Here is a 22,888-nt window from a genome sequence, read left to right as displayed (position 1 = left end):
CTCACCCAGTCCCAAGGGGCCGGGCCAGTCAGGGCCTGGGGGCTGCCAGCCGGGACCTGGGGGCCTGCTGGCTGCTAGACAGGGCCAGAGGGATGGGGGGGGGGGACCATGGGAGGTTTGCTGGCCAGGGGGGAGGGACTGAGGGAGGTTGGCTGGCCTTGGGAGGTTGGCTGTGGGAGTGCACTGACCACCAGGGGGCAGCTCCTGTGTTGAGCATCTGCCCCTGGTGGTCAGTGTATGCCATAGCGACTAGTCGACCAGTCACTCTGGTTGTTCTAGTTGTTCGGTCATAATGGTCACTTAGGCTTTTATATTTACAGACTAGAGGCCCGATGCACAAAATTTGTGCAAGCAGCTCGGACCTCACAGCCCTGGATGCCTCGGCCAGCCCTCAGAGCCCCTCACAGCCTCAGCTGGCCCTCGCAGCCCCTCGCAGCCCCGACTTTGTCCAGAAGGTGGTCTGGAAGGACGTCCAGAAGGTCGTTCAGCTGTTTGGTCTAATTAGCATATTAGATCTTTAGTATATAGGATGTGATTTATTTTACGAGATTATTCATTAAAAATTGCAATATATAAATATGATCTTTAGAATGAGTTAATGCCATTAAAATAATCTCATATATTTGCATATTTCTTAAAAGTGTGGCTAGCTTTTCTTATTTGATGTTAATAATAAGCTGATACCAGGAATGCAAAAGCGTTTGCTTTCTTTTCTTTTACATATCAGTAAACAGGTTCCTGAAAGTGGGGGTGAGTTGCCCCAGGCAGTCAGGTGAATACATGGGTTCAAATCCCTGCTACTCCTCTTACCCCCTGCTGTATAAACCTGGAAACTACTGTAATGGCTTCCATATCAGGTAGTTGTGAGGATTAAATGACATATGCTATGTGAAGCACCTAACAGCACAGTACCTGGCATACAGTAAGTGCTTAACAAATATCAGCTGTTGTGACTTGTTATTGTTACTGCTATCTTAGAGCTGGCTCAAACAATTCTGACATGGTTAAAAGATTAAATAACTGACCACATAAATATCAAGGGAAAGATCTCAAGATAGCAATACCCAGAGTTTAAAGTTCGGCACACACTCTAGAAGAAAACTAACTGACATAACTATCACTGTGATTCTTGACTAGGAGAATGAGTTGCATTGGCTGTTAAAGGATGTGTGTGTTTTTTTAACCAAATACTCATTGATTTATGTCTTCTCACCATTCACTAGACATAAGTTTAAGGAATTTAGATTAAATGGAGAAAAATCACCTACAAATAAAAACTGGTAGAATGGCAACAGTGCACGAGTGTCTGAACCCACTTTATCTTGGGGATCAAAGTTCTCCTGTTTTAACTGCCACATTCCAGCCTGGACAGAATAGTTTCTGTGTAACTAACTGGTAAGTCTAGCATCTTGACTGAAAGTTCATAGTGAAGGGCTTTCACATAATGTCTTTGAGGACAATGGACTCCTCATTTCTCAGGGCAGGAGCAGTCCTGACAGTGCGCAGGGCCATGCAAACTCAAGCTGGTTCGGCCGGGCCATCACTGTTTTTGTTGTAAAGCATCTCTGAAAGGAAATGGAAGAAATAGGAAAACAAAAGTATCTATAGTCAAGTTTTATGGCAAATACACAAAGTCAATGTGTGTGACTGTTTTGTGAACAACAGAGAAAGTTCTGCTGCTTGTTGCTCAGTAAGGGCCTGACCAGCAGTGTCTGTAAACCAAGGTACATCCAGACAGGCAGAAAGAAGAAATATTTACACTGGACAGAAAAAAGAAACCATGTAATCATTTCTTCCTCTAGTAAAACCACACTGAGATTTGGTGACAGCTCTTTAACTCGGCCTCACGGGCATGTATTATTAAAAAATGTAACTTCTATCTCCTTTAAAAAACTCTGTTTTACTTAGAAGAGATTGAAGAACAAGTTTTTAAATGGAGATGTACTAGCAAAGTTGGGAATATGAATGAGAAGGAGGCAGCCCTGGGTCCAAATTTTAGCTCTATCTTTTCCTAGCTATTTGACTAGAGATTTATCCAAGATAATTAAGCTTCATTTCTTTAAGCTAGTAAATGATAATAATACCGACTTCTGTGGGTAACTATAATGATTACATTAGGTACATAAGACATTCTTGACATGTTGTAGTTATTTTTATTATTATCCTATATAATAAAAAGCTAATATGCAAATCGACCAAATGGTGAAACAACCAGTCGCTATGAGCACACTGACCACCAGGGGGCAGACACTCAACGCAGGAGCTGCACCCTGGTGGTCAGTGCAGTCCCACAGGGGGAGTGCCACTCAGCCAGAAGCCAGGATCATGGCTCGCGAGCACAGTGACCATGGCGGGAGCCTCTCCTGCCTCCATGGAAGTGCTAAGGATATCCAACTGCCAGCGTAGGCCTGCTCCCCATGGGCCTAAGCCAGCAGTCAGACATCCCCCGAGGTCTCCCAAACAGCAAGAGGGCGCAGACTGGGCCGAGTGACCCCCCTCCCCTGAGTGCACAAATTTCATGCACCAGGCCTCTAGTTACTAATAATTATTATTACCATAAAAATAAATCAGTAATAATAAGAGGGATCCTTGTATTTCTGAAGAGAAAGGGAAGTCATTTGTGGATCTTTCCATCACATTATCTTTCTCATTAACATTCATTATTTTATATAAGAAGGAAGTCTATGCACTGAACCAAAGCATAAATAAAACATATAGGAATAGGGAGTAGGGGAGTTTCTACCCTACAAACCACCCAAAATTCTAAAATAGTTTTGACTCTATTTAGAACATTTTAACAAAGAAATTATTATGGAAATCAAAATATATGTCCTTTTTCATGTATCTATTTTCTTCAAAAAACTGTTATCACAGAAAGAACCCAAAGTACATTTACTCAGGTATAAGCAGACGTCAATACACCTGAGAAAATGTCCCAACTTTCCTATCAAATCAGAAAAAAAACAGAAGAAATAATAATCTAAGACTTGTAAGGAAAACCATTAATTTAGCACGGTGTCAGTGGAATACTGAGGGTTTTATAAAAAATCAATCATAAAGACCATGATGCTTATTATTGAAGAGTTAGATGGCTATGTATGGCTCCTGACTTGCTTAATCCTCTCTTTAAGGCCATTTCATTTCCCCTATGTAACTTTTGTAGTCTACACAATCAACACACCCAATTTCAGGGACTCATACAAAAGCATAATAGAATAGGAGAAAACAACAAATGAGAAAAGACTGATTAATTTAGGGGAAAATGTTGACTTGGAAATCATTATAACTTTACTTTGTATATCAGAATAAATCAAAGTTGAAAGTAACTACTGACAAATCAAAGATAAATGATCATTTCAATCCTTTTTAAAATGTAATTAAATTAAAATAAGCCTATCTTTTTTAATATGCAGAGGTTATAACATTTTCCTTCTACCCTAATGTGGACAGAGTAACTTTACCATCTAGAATTAGAATTAGGAAAGAACTCCAGAGACAAATTTGGACTCTGTCATTTAACTAGCTCAACCACAGAGTTCTCATTTATGAAAGGACAATAAAGTATCTCACATGGTTACTGAGGATTAAACAAGTCACACCAATAAAACTCTCAGAAGTGCTCACTAGCCTAGCCAATTTGGGTCAAGAGAGCATTGGTCTGCAGACTGAAGGGTTCTGAGTTCTATTCTGGTCAAGGGCACATGACTGAATTTTGGGCTAGATCCCCAGTGGGGGGCGTGCAGGAGGCAGCTGATCAATGATTCTCTCTCATCGCTGATGTTTCTCTCTCTCTCTCTCTCTCCCTCTCCCTTCCTCTCTAAATCAATATATATATACTAGGGGCCCGGTGCACGAAATTCGTGCACTGGGTGTGTGTGGGGGGGAGTGTCCCTCAGCCCAGCCTGCCCCCTCTCACATACTGGGAGCCCTCAGGCGTTGACCCCCATCACCCTCCAATCGCCTGATCGACCCCTTGCCCAGGCCTGACGGCTCTGACAGAGGTGTCAGGCTTGGACAGGGGACCCCCATCTCCCCCTGATCACTGGCTCTGGCCCCCACCCAGGCCTGAGGCCTCTGGCCCAGGAATCATGCCTGGGCAGGGGACCCCCATCTCCCTCTGATCGCTTGCTCCACCCCCCGCCCAAGCCTGACGCCTCTGACCCAGGCTTCAGGCCTGGGCAAGGGGACCATCATATCCCCCCAATCCCCGGCTCCGCCCCCCACCCAGGCCTGATGCCTCGGCCAGAGGAGTTGACCCTCATCACCCTCCGATCACCAATCACTGGATCAGCCCCTTGCCCAGGCCTGAGGCCTCCGGCAGAGGTGTCAGCCCTGGGCAGGAGACCCCCAGCTCCCCGCGGTTGCAGGCTCCGCCCCTGCCCAGGCCTAACGCCTCTGGCCTAGGCGTCCGGCTCGGGCAGCGGGGACCCGCAGCTGCAGCGGCCCCGTGATCGTGGGCTTCGCTTTAGGCCCAGGCAAGGGACCCCTAGCTCCCGGGACTGCCAGCTTCGACCATGCCCAGCTCCCATCGCTGGCTCCACCCCTACTTCCTGCTATCACTGGCCAGGGCGGCAAAGGTGCCTGATTCTCCGATCATGGCTGGGGGGCAGGGCAAAGGCGGCCCCAGGGCCGCCTTTGCCCTGCCCCCCAGCTCTTAGCTCCCCCCCTGGGTTTCCGATCACTGTCAGTGGCAGGGGGCTTCTTCCTGCTTTCCCTTTCGCCTCCCTGCATTGTGCCTACATATGCAAATTAACCGCCATCTTGTTGGCAGTTAACTGCCAATCTTAGTTGGCAGTTAACTGCCAATCATAGTTGGCAGTTAATTTGCATATAGCCCTGATTAGCCAATGAAAAGGGTATCGTCGTACGCCAATTACCATTTTTCTCTTTTATTAGATAGGAGATATAGATATATATATATATATATATATATATATATATATAGTGCTCACTAAATGTTAGCTGGACAACTATATACTCAAAAGCATTTCGGAAAATCATTATGTCCCAGAAAATCCTACCCACCTTAACTCAAGTGATGTATTGAGCATCAGGTCACTCACTATGCAAGGCCTTTTCCAAGTCCTTAACTCATTTAGTCCTACAAAAAACTTTTTAAGATTGGTATTAGTATTTCCATTTACACAGAAGGAAAGAAGCCTAAGGAAGTTTAAAACACTTGCTGAAAGTCATGCAACTAAAAATGATTTAAATTTTTTAAATGATTTAAAAAATAAAAATAAAAAGATTTCAGACTCAGTGACAGTTTTCATGGCTCCTTCCAGCAAGATCCCTCTCCCTAAGCTCCTCCTGGTCACCTTCTCCAGTGAGAAGTCACCCTTAAAACTAACATGCTAACTGCAAAACTTGCAATAGATCTGCTGACATCCCAGTAGTTGGAGAAATTACCGGGTATACCCACAATGCTACCTTTTATTCTTCTGTTTGTTCCATTAATTGTAATCAACATCACAAAGCCCAAAGGATACTCACTATTCCTCCAAGCTTCACTAGAGTACGCGATTTTCTCACTTCTGAATGATATGGTGCCGCTGCCGCTCAGAGCCAGCGCAATGGCTCCAGTGAGGAGCAAGGCCAGAGTTCAGAAAGGCAGCCTGAAATGGTTCCAAGTTCCTGCAAGAAAAGCTACAAGCCCCAAGACGCCACAGAGCATGGTTGTTATTGCCATACATACACTACAGAAAATATTTTTGTCACACGGATGAAGAGTTATATTTGTTCATCAGAATCATCCATTCTCTTGTCTCATTATTCTCTCAGAAAATGTCACAAGCTTTCCTAAGTCATTTCCTTTAGGTGATGTTTATCTAATCACTACCATTACTCTTTTCACTAAGTATTTATTAAGCATCTAATGGCGATGCTTTTTAGTTTAGAAGCAAGAACAATAAACATCAGATAATTATTTTTAAATGGTCTTTCCCTACTTGTAAAGTTAGTAAAATGTCTGTCTTCTCTATATTGTAATTCCAGTACCTAGCATAGTGCCTGATACAATACTAAGTACTCAGTGAATACTTGTTGAATGACTAAGCAACTTGTTTGCAGATTGAATGGCTTTAAAATGCTATCATAAAATGGCAAACTGAGACAGATTTCTTTTTAAATGTCAGTGATCATAATCTTACTATACTTGCATATCACAACCAACAGTCAACTATACAATCAACATCGTATATCCCTTTATACAATGAAGGGAAGAGTAGTATGAAAAAAGAGAAAAGGTGATCACTGCCCTCTAAAAACGTATATTCACTTTTTACTTGTTGGAGGAGTAGGGAAAGCATAGAGGAACAAAGAATTTCACACACTAGACTGCATTCTATCTTCAGGAAATAAGCCTGGTAACCTTTCAAGATAAATGCTATTTTTAAATAGCTATAATAGATAGTTATAGCCAAAGGATAGTTTTCACTTTATATTTTTTCTCTAATTATTTATGAGGAAATAGGCATCATTTATAAAGAGCAAAATAATTAAGAAAATTCCACATATAAAGCTGAGGGTTATTTAATTGTTGAGTATGTCACTCTACCAGTCCATTGCTTTTAGTAACAAAAGTATACATTTGCATCAGATCAGATACTTCAGCCCAACAATAAAACACCCCTCATCACACTGAAACAATTCTCTTTCCTACTGAGTTTGGGAGCCCCACTTGATTTTTTTAAATGTTTTTATTAATTTTAAAGAGAGAGGAAGGAAGAGAGAAACATCCATGTGAGAGAGAAACATGGGTCCGCTGCCTCCTGCATGACCCCTACTGGGGGACGGGCATATGACCTGACCAGGAATTGAACCAACGACCTTTTGGTACATGGGATAATGCTCAGCCAACTGAGCCACACTGGCCAGGAAAATTTTTAAAATAATAATAGTGATATAAACTGGGCACAAAATCTAATTCAGAATATTTTTCTATGAAATATTCTTTTGCAAAATATTCTGCTTCCAAGATGTTTTAAGCTGCCTATAGAATTATCTTCCCAATTCTAAAATATCTAAAACAAATTATTATATGGTATAACACATGCCAAGTGCATATTCACATTTCCCATTCAAGATATGATTATAAACAAAAAATACCAGAATAAAAGGGTGCTATAGACAACATTTAAAAATACTGTATATAGCATTACACTGAAATCTAAGAGCTAAGCTACATATAAAAATAATTTAGATATTAGAATTCAATGTTCCTACCCACATTTTAAAAGAGGGAGATTACTCAATTAAAGCCATTTAGTACTGAAAAGTTCAGCACCTGGATTAAAGCTTCCTATTAGATTTTTCTTTTACTAACAATTTTTTAAAGCAAAACACCAGATCAATTTAGAAGGACAGTGTATCTTATTGCCAAACAGAGTTCATTTATATAAGAGGTAGATTCTTGGTTATCTGTTTCATTCTGTTTTGTTTTTGTTCTATGACCCCTGAGATAAACAGGCTTAAGACTCACCTCCTCTGTGACCTTTCCCTTACAGTCCCTCAGGGTCTGCTCCCAGAGAGCTCAGCAAATCTAACTATATATAGTAGTTGGTGAGACTGTGAGTGAGTTAGTTGTATATTGTTCCACTACCTTTTGCATTTTTCTTTGTCATAAACACTAGCAAGTGGCCCTTAACCTCTGTTTTCTACTTGCAAATTTTTTGGAAGAGGCCATCTATACTTTCACTATTTTCTCCCTAACTCCTTAAAATATTAAAAGTGCTCAGTACAGAGCTTCTACTCAATAAATGCATTTCTCAACCATTTTCCACCTTTATCCCAAGCGTTATGTATTTCCCTTGAAAGACATGTTTCAATAAATTCTTATTTCTATTTCCTTGACTACATGATGTATGTGGAACCATGGCAATCATATACAAATATAAAAAATTAATATAACATATGTATGTGTATACACACAGGCACTTTGGAGAACACTCGTGACTGACAAAATGAATAATAAGATAAAAGTTGTTATTATTCAGTGACTATTGAGGAAAAGTTGCCAAAATTTTTTAGGCACTTGAAGTATATCACCAATAAAATGAGTTTTTAAATTTTCTAACATTTTTAATAAACAAGACTAAACAGTCAGAATTGTTCTTCAGAGAATAATCTTACAGAAAATACTGTGTTATCTCTTCCAAACTTTTTGTGGACTTTAATTAAGTACTATTGGAGACATAAAGGAGAAATAATATATATCACGATTCAAGCTCATGAAAAGATTCAAGCTCATGAAAAGCTCGGTGTCCTGCATAAATACCATTCCCTCAAGTATTCCCTGCTAGGCAACAGTAATGGATACGTTTTCTTTTGTTTCCGATTATGTTTATGCCTGGAATTGCTTTATAACCCAAATGAAAAACCTTATAAAAAATGGACAGAAATAAAGTATATTGCATTCCAAGAAGAGATGTACACAGGAATCCAGCATGTCTTTATGCTCCCAGAAAATGCTATTCCTTAAGTCACCTAGAAATACTGAAATGAGCATTATGATTTGCTGTGGTTCTATACCACTCACCTCTTTAAGGATCAATATGAAACATTACACAGCAACTACAATACTGTATTTTAGATTTTTCTATATTAATATTTTTTCCCACTTTTGGCAGAGTATTTTCCCTAACAATGTTCTGCCCCCAAAAAAGGGAGATCAAGTCTTCCAGAATCTTCAGCATAGGTGGCGAGCATTCATTCAATGTACAATTAAGGGCTCACTGGCTACAATGTACTGATTACGGATTTAAAAGTCATAGCAGTATCGATAATTGCAAATGCTTTACAGAGTACCTAAAATATGACAGGCACAGTGTTAGGCACCTCAAAAGCACTTTCTCATCTCGTCCTCACAACTGCCGAGTATAGTCAGTGCCCACTCCAGAGCTCAGAAAACTAAATCTTAGAAAATATAATGAAATGACCCGCTTATACAGTGAACAATAGGTAAACATTTGAACCTATAGCTTGATTCCAGAATAAGCTCGATTGCTAATATGGATGTCACATTTCATATGCTTTTATTTTACTTGTTCTTAAAATTTAAAGTATATATGAGGGGAAAATGACATTTTTTTATACTAGTGGAGATACAAAAACAAAACAGATTTTCCCTTGTATTATTCTTAATAACACTCATCTGATTTGCCCCTAATGTTCTCCAGTCAGTTTAAATAATTTATACTGATTTATTTATCAAATACTTATTATCTATTTTATGGAATGCTCCATAACACTTCCATTGATTTGGGGGTCATGAATTTGCACAATGCCCATCTTTTATTCATCTATTTTTCCATCTACAATCGTGCCACTTCATATGCTTTCAAGTTTTCCCAAACATAAACTATCAAACTGGAAATTAGCTACTAAAAGTAGCTGATATTAAACTTTTCCATTACTACTAATATCTCTGCCTTAACTTAATCACTGCTGTATTCAGGTATGCCTTGATATACATAAATACATTGTTAAAGCATAATTTACAGATAGATCTTTAGTGTTATATAAGAATTCTTACCTTTGCAAAAGGATTCATGTAAAGTTTCCTTTTGGAACTGAATTCCCCTTGTGAATTTAATGTTTTGGTTTCTAAAAATTAAGCTAAGAAAAAAATTCTTAAAAATTTTAAAACATCTCAAATAAAATAAGGTACATGGATGATTGTTTTAAACTTTAAAAAACAATTGTTTAAAATTAAGATGAGAGGTATATACCACACAAAGGAAAATAGAGATATAGTAATTATTAAACTAATATGAAAATTACAGAAATCCAGGAAGCAAAACTTAAACCAGCTCCTCATAACCAGCTCCATATTTTTTTCCAATAACTAACGCTCAAAAATGGTTTTTCTTACAACTAATCTCAAACATGACCTACAATGTTATTGAAGTCTGGCAGGAATATTTTTAATGGATTCTTTCTGTTTCCAACCACCACCAATTCCATATTAGTTGACCATACTTAAATAGTACTTTCCATCCACTGAAAATAGAAGAGAAAGGAATCATTTTTATGAAGACCATGGCTGCAGATTGACTTCAATAGAAAAGACTATGAAAAGGTACAGAAGAAAAAAATTGGACTCATGAATCAATTGATCTCAGTAAGTTACAGATGATAATACCAGACTTTGAATCATGATTTTACTCTATATTCCTTTCTTTTTAAATACTCAGCTGAGGGTATTTTTCCATTTTAGAGAGAGTGGAAGGGAGGAGGAGAGACAGAGAGTGAGAGAAACATCAGTGTAAGAGAGACACATTGATTGGTTGCAGGCTCAAGACCTGGCCCTGGTCATGCCCTTGATTGGAATTGAACCCGTGACCCTTCAGTCCGGGGGCAGAAGCTCTAACATTGAGCCAAACCCACTAGGGCTTCTTCTATGTTCCTTTAAAAAAATTTGCTTGCTACTATGTAAAATAACTAACTCTCTCTCTCTCTCTCTCTCTCTCTCTCTCTCTCTCTCTCTCTCTCCTCTCCCTCTCCCTCTCCCTCTCCCTCTCTCTCTCTCTGCTTATTTATGCCCCTGTAGCAATAAAACGAACACAAGCAACCAAAGTGTCTTTGGGCCTCTCTTAGACTCAGTACCCACAGCTGCATAGTGAGAAGGTCTCCAGGGATTCTCCCCAGCTCTAAAATTATATGAGTTAAAGACCTCTTTCTTAAAAAAGAAAGCTTTTTATCTCGATTGAACCAAACGATCTGACTATTGGACTCTGAATTGAGCAACATGAGAGTGTTACTCAAGAGTCAAGTTACACATTTTCTATTTCTCTTTCATAAACAAATGTATTAAAATCCCATATTTAATAAGAGTATGCTAAGCTTCATTAAATATTGCTTAATCTGAAGGGCAATGCCCTTCAGCCAAGGTAACTAGAGGCCAAATTCCTAGGATGCCAGAACTCAGAGGGACAGGAGAAGTCCTCAAGCCAATTTCCTCACTTGACAGATAAAGAAACTGAGTCACTGAGAGGCCCTGAAGCTCCCAGGTACTTGCAAACAGTAGTCAGGCTACCTAATTTTCTTTTCTTCTCCTTCAGCATGCTGCTTCAATCACTATGTGTCACAGAGTGAAATTCTACATCAGTAAACAAAGGAACAGAAGAAGGTAATTCCATTACCAGGCCACTAAATAATTTAGAGCCTAATTTTTCTTCTTTTTTTAATGCAAAGACCTTATGTTCAGAAACTTACAGTTCAAAGTACATTAGCTAAAACCATGTCCATATATAGATATATCTTCTCCCATAAGCATCTTAAGAATATAGGAAACAAAAAAATAATAATAATAATATATCATCCGCCCCTAGAAAACAAAAACTGAAATTAAAAGAAAGAATGGAGTTAATCTAAATTGTATATTTTCATTCCTTCTAAAAAGGATTAAATAACAGAATTCTAAATGGTTTGTTTGTACTTTCCATGCAATATGTAGATTAAGCATGAAATTCTGTTTGGGACACTTTGACATCTGTTTTCAGTGCATTACAATGAAATCTGGGGACTTGATACATACATTTGCTGTAATAAAACTGTCACTAATCAGTGTTTTCCAAAATATTGCCCATAACTATTACTATTCAGTAGTCTCATTTGCATGATCTAATATTGTTGCTACATCGTGTTTTTCCCTGGCAATGTGTTCGCTGGTCCCAGGCACATGGTCTAAAATGGACGCAAACCACTCAATAATCTCTGCATTTCCCTAGAACTCTGTGCATACGCATGCAATCTGTCCTAAAATTGAACTAATCCTTCATCCTTCGCAAAATATTTTTCCTGTAACTGGAACACCTAAGACTGGATTCCCATCAACCGCAATAAAGAGCCCACATCGAGGAGGAAAGTATGCCTCGTGGGGCTTCCACAACAGAAGATGTAAACATAATCCTAACTCAGAAGTCCCTTCAACAAATCTGTTACATGCTGCTTGCTTAGTGGATGCACAGTCTGTCATTAACTTACACCATCTCTATGAAACGCCGGACAAAACCAAAGCAGACTTTAAAACGGGGTCTCCTTCATATTCTCTACGATTAATGAATAACTGTATCAATGGCAGGTACCAAGAAACACCAGCTCACAAGGTGTTAACACAACCTCCTGTATTATTAGATTTTAAAAATGCGTTCACGTCATATTGCATATACTGTACCTGGTGGGTCATGAACAAAACCTCGATTTCAGGGGAGAAGTAATTCTGAGAGCCCAAGCATGGTATCCACCAAAAAACAAAGACTTACTGAAAACAATGCATCTACCTATGCTGACTCTAAATGAATTCCCTATTTTATCAGTTCTTGGAATCATATTGCTTAATGGTCCAATATAATTTCCTTTTGTCCTCCTATGAACTCATCTTAAACCTGAAATATGTTTCTCTAGACACATGTTTTATATTATACAAATGTTGGATACAAAAAGCAGATTAATTGTAGGCCCTAATGCTGTGTTTGTTAGTACTAAGAAGTCATTCCAAATGTTCCAAAAGAGATTAATGTGGTATAACAAGTCTATTTAATTATTGTAAGACCAGTGATCCTCATATTACTATAAGCAGCTTTTCCCTTATTTGGAGACTGAACAGATACTGTTACATGATAACTGTTAGTCTTATCCAAAAATATTAATGCTTCACCATCAGGAAATTTAAAGAAATATGTTACCATGTCCAGGAGGCCCTGAAAGACAACCAATATTTAAAAACCACGTACGCATTGCCATTTTAGTCAACATCAACTTTAAACCATGAGTGTAAACAAAGCTTTTTCCAAGGAAGTAGAAAGACAAAATACCAAATCCTTCTACCATTAACAGCAATACATTTTCTATCTTTAACATTTTCACATGCAGTTTGTTTCCTGAACTAAAATACATGCTTTTTAACTTTTGTGTATTGCATGAATAGAACTAAAAATCCAGGTATATTCTCAAAAAGAAAAGGCATGACACAGATTATTAAAAATTATGTGCCAGGATCTAAACAAGCTAATCAATGTTCTGATTCTGCTTTCTGTACACCCTAGTTACCCTTTAACTGATGAACAAACAGTGAGGTAACTTTTCTTATTAACTCCTGGCTAGAACCCCTTGGCTGTGATTATAAAAAGGCTTCATATAGGAGTATGAATTTTTTTGGTTTTTTGCACTGCATCGATGTGACATGCGATTTTAAGTATTTCCCTCGTAGGGATTGAGGATATGGGCTAATCTGTCCACTTCCCAAACCTGCTGTGCAAAGGGAGGGAGGGGAGACCCACTGGCCCTGGACAGCAAGCACCATGACTAGTTCCCCAAGGATCCAGCCCGCACAGTGGCTTCATGACCACATGGATCCAACCAACCAGAGCCACTCACGTCCAACGCTAATCCCAAATCTAGTTTGGAAAGGAAAAGTAAATGTTTTGCCCACTTCCCATTTTGCTTCCAGTTGTTCTTAGTAAAAGTGAAATCACTGTAAGTAAGAAATATTAACTTTTTTCCTCTAGAGATCATTTAATTAATTTTCTCAATGCCATAAAAAGGACGAATGGGAAAGACTGACTTAAAAAAAAAAAAGAAGAAGAAGAATTAAATGGCAATTAAATCAAAACAATTCATGTAACTAATTAAACATCTTGCATTTCAACCCAACCAGAGGTCATTTTTAAATAAAGACATGTTCAGGCTTAGATCTAAAAACCAGCAGCTTGCTCTCTTCAAGAACAATCCAGTCTAGCCACATCATCATCACTTCTGTCCAACTAAATCTAAAACATAAGTGTAGCGCTCCCAAATGTTGGCAATTTAATTTTTTGCTAAATAAAAGTCTTGTGCTTTTACTGGAGTACAATGGAATATAGAGAATCGCAATGAGTTACTTGCTAGGATACACTTCATTCGACACAAAAGTTGAGTTAATTACTCAGAGTGCCATTAATAAAATTATTTTATGTTTTTCCTTTCAAATACTCCTAGATTGACCAAGAAATTAATTCCCTGGTAATTCTGATATAAAGGATTGCTAAAATTTACACAGTAATTCCAATTTAAATCAACTTCAAACTACATACAACTAGCTAACTTTGCGTGCCTACATTCAGAGGATTCACTAACAAATATCTATACACATTACTGTGATCAGGACTTTCATTTTCTCTCTGGAATGTCTTATCATCTGAAATATATAACAACTAATTAATTGATGATCTTATTTAATGCCCAACCCCTCCTTCTCTTCATTATTGGGTAGTTTCTCTGGACATCTACATTAGGTTATGTCCCTTTACAGTAACAATGGCTAGAATTGACAGTATTGCTTTCACTTACCCTAATTATTTCATGTGATCCTAACACAACTCAACACAGCCCTGTGACGTAGGCTGCTTACGTGACTTGACCAAGGTCACAAAGCTGATAAAGGGCAGAACCAAGACTAGAACCCAAAATGTCAGATTCGTGCACTTCCTTTCTATGCTCCACAAAGACCGAAAAGGCGGGAGGGAGGGAGATGGGCTCTACTCCCAAAGCAATCCAAAATTCAGAGAATGACAGAATACTTTAAATTGCACGCTATTTACTCAATCTACGAGTGAGCCCTCCTTCTTATGTAATCCCTGCAAGATGTAAGCCCTACCTCTCTCTTTGTTTCTCTAACTTCCCTCCAACTCTGCAGCACAAGCATGTACGCATGCACGCACCCATTACCCATGGTCCAGGAACTTAACCTCTTTAACGCAACAGCTGAGATCCATTTCAATTGCTTTCAATGGAAGAACTCAGGCAGACTTCTGGAAGAAGTCATAGACATTTTTTAAATCCTCAGGGGCTGGTTGCTGTTTTTGTACCACAGCCCCACTGCACATGATCCATTAGCCCACTAACCACATCCCAACCCAACTCCGTGTCCGCGTCCGCACTACCACTGAGGACACCAGTGCATAAGAAAAGGGCAAGAGAGGTATCTTCTAGTCTAGATTGGTTATTGGAGGGGAGGAGAGAGAAACAGAGGCTACTGACTAAAATCTGATTCAGTGCATTTCCTGCACCCTCTCTCCTGAGATTATAGGATGCTGGATTATCCATATATTTAATGCTGAAAAGCAGTTAAATTCCTTGATCTTGGGAACATTCCTGGGGGAGAAATAGTTTAAAACAACCACCACCAAAGAAAGAGAAAGAGAAAGAAGAAAAACCCTCTCACCTGCCATTTCAGATGTTTTTTTTGTTTTTTTTTAAATGGGAATAGAAAAATGGAGCGCTTTTTCCCAAGGTTCTCTTGCCTGCACCACATTGTGTCTCATCTGTCAGTGTACCCACACACATGTATAAACAGTATGCGACATACCAGTCAGGAAATGCACATTCTAACTTAAACTTCCTTTTTTCCTCTAATAATGTAAAAATAAAATGTAACAGCTTGGATTTTAAATATTTAATCTGGCAAATATAGGAAAAATCATGAACTACAATGTCATATTTGGCAAAGAACAATTTGGTAGGATAAAAATATCTGTTTTAACATTTTAGAAGGCATTTCCAATATTTTAAAAATAAAATTATTTCACTGCTGCAGAAGAGAACAGATATAAAATTCTCTGCTTTTGCATATGAGCTCTTAATAGAGAATAGAAAAAAAACACACAATTTTTATATCCATTAAAATAAATATTTAATTTCTCATACTGGCAAAAATCCCCACAGAAATGAAACTTCAATTTTACTAATGGTTCACTACTATGTCATAAAATTTAGCTATTTAAGTCACAAAAAATAGGCTTCCTCTAAAATTACGTAATGAGATGGAATACATAAAGTGGCAACATTACTCTCATTTTTATTTTTTTTTATTTTTTGTCCTACATGTTGAGCCTACAGCTTTTTCCAAAAATGGACCAAAATTTATAGGGTGAAGTTTAAAAGTCAATCGTTTTAGGACTTACACATTGGTAACCGAAAGCATAACTGAATTTACCATGTTTACCCTATATAAGGACAATAAAATATTTTTATTGTAACAGCTGAAAACGTTGAAAAGTGATTATTAAGGAAGCCATAAATATAAAAAGCTGAAAAGTTGACCTCAGAAGAGTGGGGGAAAGGAAATTGTGATATGCATCATCATAAAACACGGAAACTGAAAATCTCACCAGAAGAACTCCAAAAGCCTCCCCAAGCCAGAACACTACCCCTCACCTCCTACAGCAAGGAGGGCTGCAAATCTGTCCCCATCACTGTCCGCAAACAAAAGAAACTCACTTCTCCAGCCTGACCATGTCACAGGGAAGACGGAGCTACTGCAGAGGGACGCCTCCAATCCACTGGGGTGTAAAGTCAGGGCTGGGGCTTTTTGTCAGCTATTACCATAAAAGAATAAGAGGAAACAGTGACATTGCTGCACAATAGAAAGGTCAAACAGCTTGCAGCCATTTCATGACCCAGACAAGTCAAGGTCAAAGGACTCAGGTAGCAACTTAGCCAGGGCATAAGTTACAGCACAAATGAATTGTTTTAACACATCAGCTTTGGTCAATTAAACCTAACAAGGCGAGTTGCATCACGTAGCAGGGTTCCTGACACCAAGGCCAGACGCTGAGACCGACCTCATAAAACAAGGCTTTTAACATAGCATAGCAAATTTAAGGTAATCCATCCAGAAACTGCAGATGTCAGAATAATAAAATACAAGTTGTCCTAAGCAGGAACATTTTTCACACTTTGGAATTCACTAATAGAGGGGTATAGACTTCATATTGACATCCTCGTGTTATTAACATAGACGTGAATGTAATCCCCTACGCACATGAATTACAGAATTCGCCCTCTTTCAAATAACTTTCTTAACATCTGGGCTCATGACTAGATTTGTGTTCTAAACTCTACCATTCCTGTTAACAGCAATTCATTTCTCCCATGTATTATTTTTTCCCCCAATGGGAGTTTTGAACAAGCGAGTTTTGAAAAAAAAAATATTCAGCTTCATTCAACATCAGAATATATATTTATGTCACAATATTAACAGATGTTTGTTAAATGCTTTTGTGTGATTCTGTGGGAGATCTATGTATTTTAAAATTCAACTGGATACTATTTATTGAATTTTCTATTTTGAAGCTAACCAGAATTTGAAAACTGCATATATTTGGGTAAAATAATCTTTTTTCAAAAGCAATTCTGATTTTTTTCTTTTTTGCACTTACTTAAACAAATCCCATTTTCAACTGATTTGTGCTTCAGCCATAACTTACTACATGCTCTGAACTGACTTAAATTTCTGAAAATATACAACCTCCAGGCAACTCTCAGCTAGTAAAATTACTTCATCCATCACCCCATATTTTCAATTATATAGTCCTTATTCAGAGTTCTTTAATTTGTCTGTGATTCATCAATGCTGTCCTGTATAAACGATCATTATAAACAGAGAAAATATGTGTATCTCAGTGTTTTATTACAAACCATATATTTATGCACAAGAATAGTTTGCATTCCCATCTTAGAATATCACTTAATTTAAATTTCCAGGAAAAAAAATTTTTTTGAGGGGGTACGTGTGGCCTTCAATTCAGCCTCAAGGTCTTTCCACCTCGTTGGTTAATTGGTAGCCATTTCTTCCAATTTTCTGAATAATATAACAACCAAAAAACCCAACCATTCAAGTCCCATTAGCCTCACATCCTGTAATGCTCAGGCTAATACAAGCTAACCCCACAGACTCTCTCCTCACTGCGCACACTTAGTTCTCACAAGTTCTCTGCAGTTTGAGGATCTGTTCTCTAGGCCAAATCCTCACAACTGAATTCAGTCAAATTAACCACATCACATAATTAGAGTTCAAGGGCCCAAGAAAGCACTTTAACATGAGAAGACATACCACGCTGCCACAGAAGTGAGCGTGATTATGAGGAAGCTCCCCTCTTGCTATGCTTGGCACTGAGGCGTGCTGCTGTAATAACTCCAGTTTCCGATCGCATAACCACCAGTCCTTGAGATTTCTAAAAGTATTCCTCCTCCACAAGGATGGAGGGGGGGGGGGGAGTTAGAAAACTTTGCTTTGAACCTTATGCTGGCTAATCATTTGCTCTGCCGCAGCACAGACACTGAAAAACGCCTCAGTGTCCCGAGTTCGACTTGCATCAACCTCAAACTAGCAAATGCTGTTCTTTTTTACACACTGCAGAGAAACTTCTCCCCAGCCCCCCGCCCCCCCCCCCCGCCCCCTCTCCCCACGAAAGCTACTTTCAGAGCCAGGGATCTCCCTTGCCTTCACCCATAATTCACAGGCATTTAAGAATTTCCTATTTCAATGAGAATGTAATGCTATTTCTACCCTCTGCAAATCTTGAGCTTCACACAAAAGCAATCATTAGCCCTTTTATTATAGTTAGTTATCACGTAAGCCACTGGGATGACAGAAATGAAAACTCATCTCAACTTTAGGAATTCCAGAAGATTCTGACACAGCTACCCAATGGGTCCCCCCCTCTTTAGATACTTAAATTATAACCAGTTGGCAGAGGTGGGAAGAGCCAGAGTCCTCTAAAAGAGTTCTTTAAGGAGCCCATTGGTCTAGCTTTTCCATCCACCGAGCATGGTGAAAGTCAGATATCTTGGGTTGTTGTTTCAAATTGTGGTGCCAAATTTAAAAGGAAAAAGTTCCTGGAGGATTAATACAGTGATTTCCTTTTGGCAGTTTCCTCTCAAATTCAGGGAAAAACAAGTAAATTTAAAAATCCTACCAAATCTATATTACATTTATCTGTAGACATACTTCCAAGGTACCACAACCACTTTAGAAACTTTAAAGAACTAAAGCAGGGGCAATAAGTGGGCTCCCTGAATGGCTCCCGCCCAGCTCCAAGTCTCCAGGCACCTACTGCACTGTTCAAGGGGGGAATCGGGGAGAAGGGGGGGACACCTTTTGGAAGCCCAACCATCGTCCCCTGTCTCAGCAATTCACATTTCCCCCAAATTACCACTATTCCTGAATAACGGACATCATTTCAGTTCTTTTACCTATGGAGTTCTTTTGCCACACAGGAGGCAAGGTGTACAACATTTGCAAATCCAAATCTATTATCTAGATGAATATTTTTATCTCAAAATATGTAGGGCTGTGTGTCTGGAGGGACAGTGCAAGTGTGGAGGGGTGCCTAACACTGTCACTGGGATATTTACCAACCTTTGCTGCCTCTAGAAAGTGGGTTATTATAGTTTTTAAATATCCAAGAATCATAATTGGTACTACAAATGAGCCTACCTCTTTCTCTCTGCTCTCTCCCTCTCCTCTCTCCTCTCCCCCCCTTCTCTCTCTCTCTCTCTCTCTCTCTCTCTTCCCTTTGAAAAGTGAGATCATATTAAGAGCAATGCAAGAGCTTAGTTTGCCATATCAGAACACAGATGCCAAGCCTCCCCAGCTGGCATGTGGGGCCTCAGAGTTTAACTCTTGAGTTGTCTGGCCATACCATCTCATGGCAGGGACATGATGGCACAGAGAGCAAGCTGCTGGCCCCTCAGACCGTGTTTTCTTCTTATCAGTGAGAAAATTGCTCAGTATCTTATCTTACAATATATGTTCCCACAAAGGTCTCATTAAGCCTAGGCATCAGACATGCCAATAAGAGCCCTTCTTTATCTGGTGAACTGTGTGCGAGCCAGAATGCAAACAAATGAGCACTAGAGTTCAGGAGTTCAGTCAAGGACAGGATGCGGGATAGGAAAACTTAGCCGTGTTCCCCTTAATCAAACGTGCTTACAGACTTCATGCTCTCTAGCCTTTCACAGGGCCAGCACACCCCAGATCATCCTCATTTTAACACACTGTGAAAGCTTCCCGTTCCCCGTGATGGGAAATACCTGCAAACGAAGTGGAATGTATTAAAATGTTAAAGCCCGCTGTCAACTCGCAAACAATTATCTACTTAAGCTTTTCATAAAGAAATAATTGTTGCCCCCAAAGGATTCCACAAGTCAGGGGCTGAAGGAGGAAAATAATTCCTAGCATTCACTTCCTTGCTGATGGTATGTGACAACCAGGAAGGGTTCCGTTTCAAAAACAAGCAGGATTACAACCTCCCCTGTAAACAAGTTGGAGTTTTCAAAACTTCAATGTGTACTTTAATGAACATTTAACCATCAAACAACGGCAGTTGCCCCCTAACAGTGGATCGCAGTTTTCAGGGAGCCATGAGGCTAAGGCAAATGCCCCTCGGCCGGCAGCCATGAGGTTCCTGAACTCTCGCTAGCCTCCAAAACATGTTTAATACGAGTGCAAAGTACAGTCCAAAAATCAGTTAGGCCGGCTTCCTTCAAACTCTAATCTGTTAAACTCATGAGAACAGTGACTACCTCCTGAGCTCTCTAAAGGTCTCGTGCGTTGCGACCTCTCTTTCCTCCGAACTCTGCACTGCCTCTGAGAAAGCCCAGTCCCACTGCCTCACCCCACCCGGCTTCCTTTCCCCGTCAGGCAGGGCCCAGCCTGGCAACGCCAGGCCTGCCATAGGCCAGACTTCCTTCTGTGCAGAGCTTTGGGTAGAACTGCTAATCCTTCTGATTAATTAACCAGAGAATGGCGGTTGACTAGAAAGCAATATTAATGCTAACTGTCTAGGAAACTTCAACCAAAATTATTTCAGCCTTTTGGTTGGCTTTCCTGGTGTGCAGAACTGTGCACTGAGAATTTGGCCAGGTTTTGATGCAACACTGAAACATTCAGGGATGCCGGATTTATATCAGACCTTAAAAATACAGGTTTCCTCCTTCAGATTTACTCATATACATAGTTGTGTGTTTTTTTTAATCATTTACACTAACTGGAAAGAAAAGTGAGGTCCTCTCAACATGTTGGTATACATTTTGGGAGTGTGGGAGTGGAGGGTACGTAGTGATGTGACTGAAAGAAATAGTCAGTCCTAATGAACACACCGCACACCGCTCCATTTGGCTGGTCCTCCACGCCCTCCTCCTAGCACAGCCCGAATCCTATAGGAAGCACACGTGTGTCTCTGGAAGGTGTGCTGTGCGAGGCTTGCCTGCTTTCTGTGTGTTGTTTTGCTTTGCTTTGCTTTCATACACGCAATAACAAAGACAATATGGGGAAGAGGTACCACCTGCCCAGGAATCATTGGGCATCTTTAATATCTTTGGGAAAATGGAGGCCCCTTTAGAGCTTTCTTTCTTTCTTTCTTCTTCTTTTTTTTTTTTTTTTTTTGCCTTTAATCTGTCCCAATCTTAAAAAATAAAAAAAAACCTAAAAGTAAAAAAAGAAAGAAAGGGTTTTACATTAGCTAAGGTTTGCTGCAGCAAACAAGCAAGCAGCTTTCATTCAGGGATTGTCAGAAACTTTCCAGTGTGCCCACTGCAATGCGGATGCCAACCAACGAATCAAAGGCATTCAGCAACTAGACAAAGAGGGTCTGATGCCAACCTCGGTGCCACTGGCAACCATTATTGGCATCAAGCACACTGTCTGCCTTTTTTTTCCCCTCGCCTGGCACTTCACAAACAAAATGGCGGTTCTTGTAGCAACGAAACAGCCGAAGCGCAGCCCTCTGCATCAATAACGTCCAGTGATTTTTATGGATTTAAACGCAGTTACTCCCAAATGATGTGTATATTTTAGGTAAATTGGGAGGGGTTACCTAATGTTATAAATGACTCTACTGAACATGACCCTTTGCTAATGTAGAGAAATAGAAAAAATGGGCTAAATTGCGGCCAACCAGTCTATATGCACAGAAGAAGCTGAATAACAAAGAGGTTGAGCTTTAAAGAAAATACTGCCTTGCGGCCATGTGATGCAAAAGTCTAATGAACTATATATCAAAAATGATTTCGAAATGCATAAATTTTCCCCAAAACCATATCAGATGCAGATGTAGCACTATAGCTTGTGTCAAAGCTATAGTAACTCTTTCCACATTTCAAAAAAAAAAGATGAGGCTTCTGGGCATGAAAAAAAAGTGTGTGTGGGTTGAACCAAAAGAGAAAGAGGGAAAAAGAAAAGCATAGGAAGTTGGTCAACAATGAAACTTTATTATATGTTGGTCTTTATTTCATCCTGGAGAAGAGATGCAGTTTATGATCTTGTATAAATAACTAAGAGGACTATTGACATTTCTAGATCTGGAAATTGTCAATATATTGTAACATCACTCCACACTGCAATGCGGATGCCAACTAACAAATCACAGGCATCCTGAGCTAAACAAAGAGGGGCTGATGCCAATCCTGGTGCCAGTGGCAACCATCTTTGGCATTCTCCCTGCTCTCTCTCTCGTTTTCCTCCCAGTCGTTTAGAAGTGAGGCAAGAAAGAAAAAAGGGGGAAAGGTAATGTTGTTGCTCATTCCATGGCAAACATCACATTTTTCTTTTCTGATTTTTCTTTCATGTTTTTCTTTGTACTTCTTTACCTGATATATAAAACAGACTTAAGTGGGTTTTCTTGTACTTAGAGGAGAAATAAAAGGTCACTGTGGAAAACAGGCAGCCCTCACTGACTGCAGACTTATCTTTTAAGATGCCTTCATTAATCAACTGCAAAACGACATCATTAGCCTATATTTGCCCAAAAATAAAAAAAAAAGTTTTGAAAAAGGGAAAACACAAAAGCATCCTGATGTGATTTTTTTTTTTTTCAAAGAAAGAGCCAGCAGATGTTAAGAAGAGATGATGTACTGGCAGGTAGGAGAGGATACAAATTAGATGCACAGGGTAAAATAATGAAAGGTTTTTATGGCGGAGCCTCGAAACAACAGCAAAATCAATGTTGGATCTGAAAATGTGGTCTCCAAGAGTTGCTTCAAGCTTTATGATTCTCATGACGGATGGTGCAATGCAGAAAGCATTTTATGCGTTTTTCTTTCTTTCTTCAATCTATCTTCACAAATC

At 39.4% G+C, this 22,888-nt stretch overlaps 1 protein-coding gene across 11 annotated transcripts in view; it reads right to left on the bottom strand.

The window, feature by feature from the left end:
* NFIB (nuclear factor I B) overlaps positions 1 to 22,888 on the bottom strand; it is a 227,494-nt gene that overhangs the window by 194,920 nt on the left and 9,686 nt on the right. The gene's annotated exons all lie outside the window — the stretch shown is intronic.

This window comes from Myotis daubentonii, chromosome 11, assembly GCF_963259705.1.
Source record: "Myotis daubentonii chromosome 11, mMyoDau2.1, whole genome shotgun sequence".
Taxonomy (NCBI): domain Eukaryota; kingdom Metazoa; phylum Chordata; class Mammalia; order Chiroptera; family Vespertilionidae; genus Myotis; species Myotis daubentonii.
The sequence above is the reverse complement of the archived record's forward strand: the minus strand, read 5'-3'. Positions and strand labels throughout refer to the sequence as shown.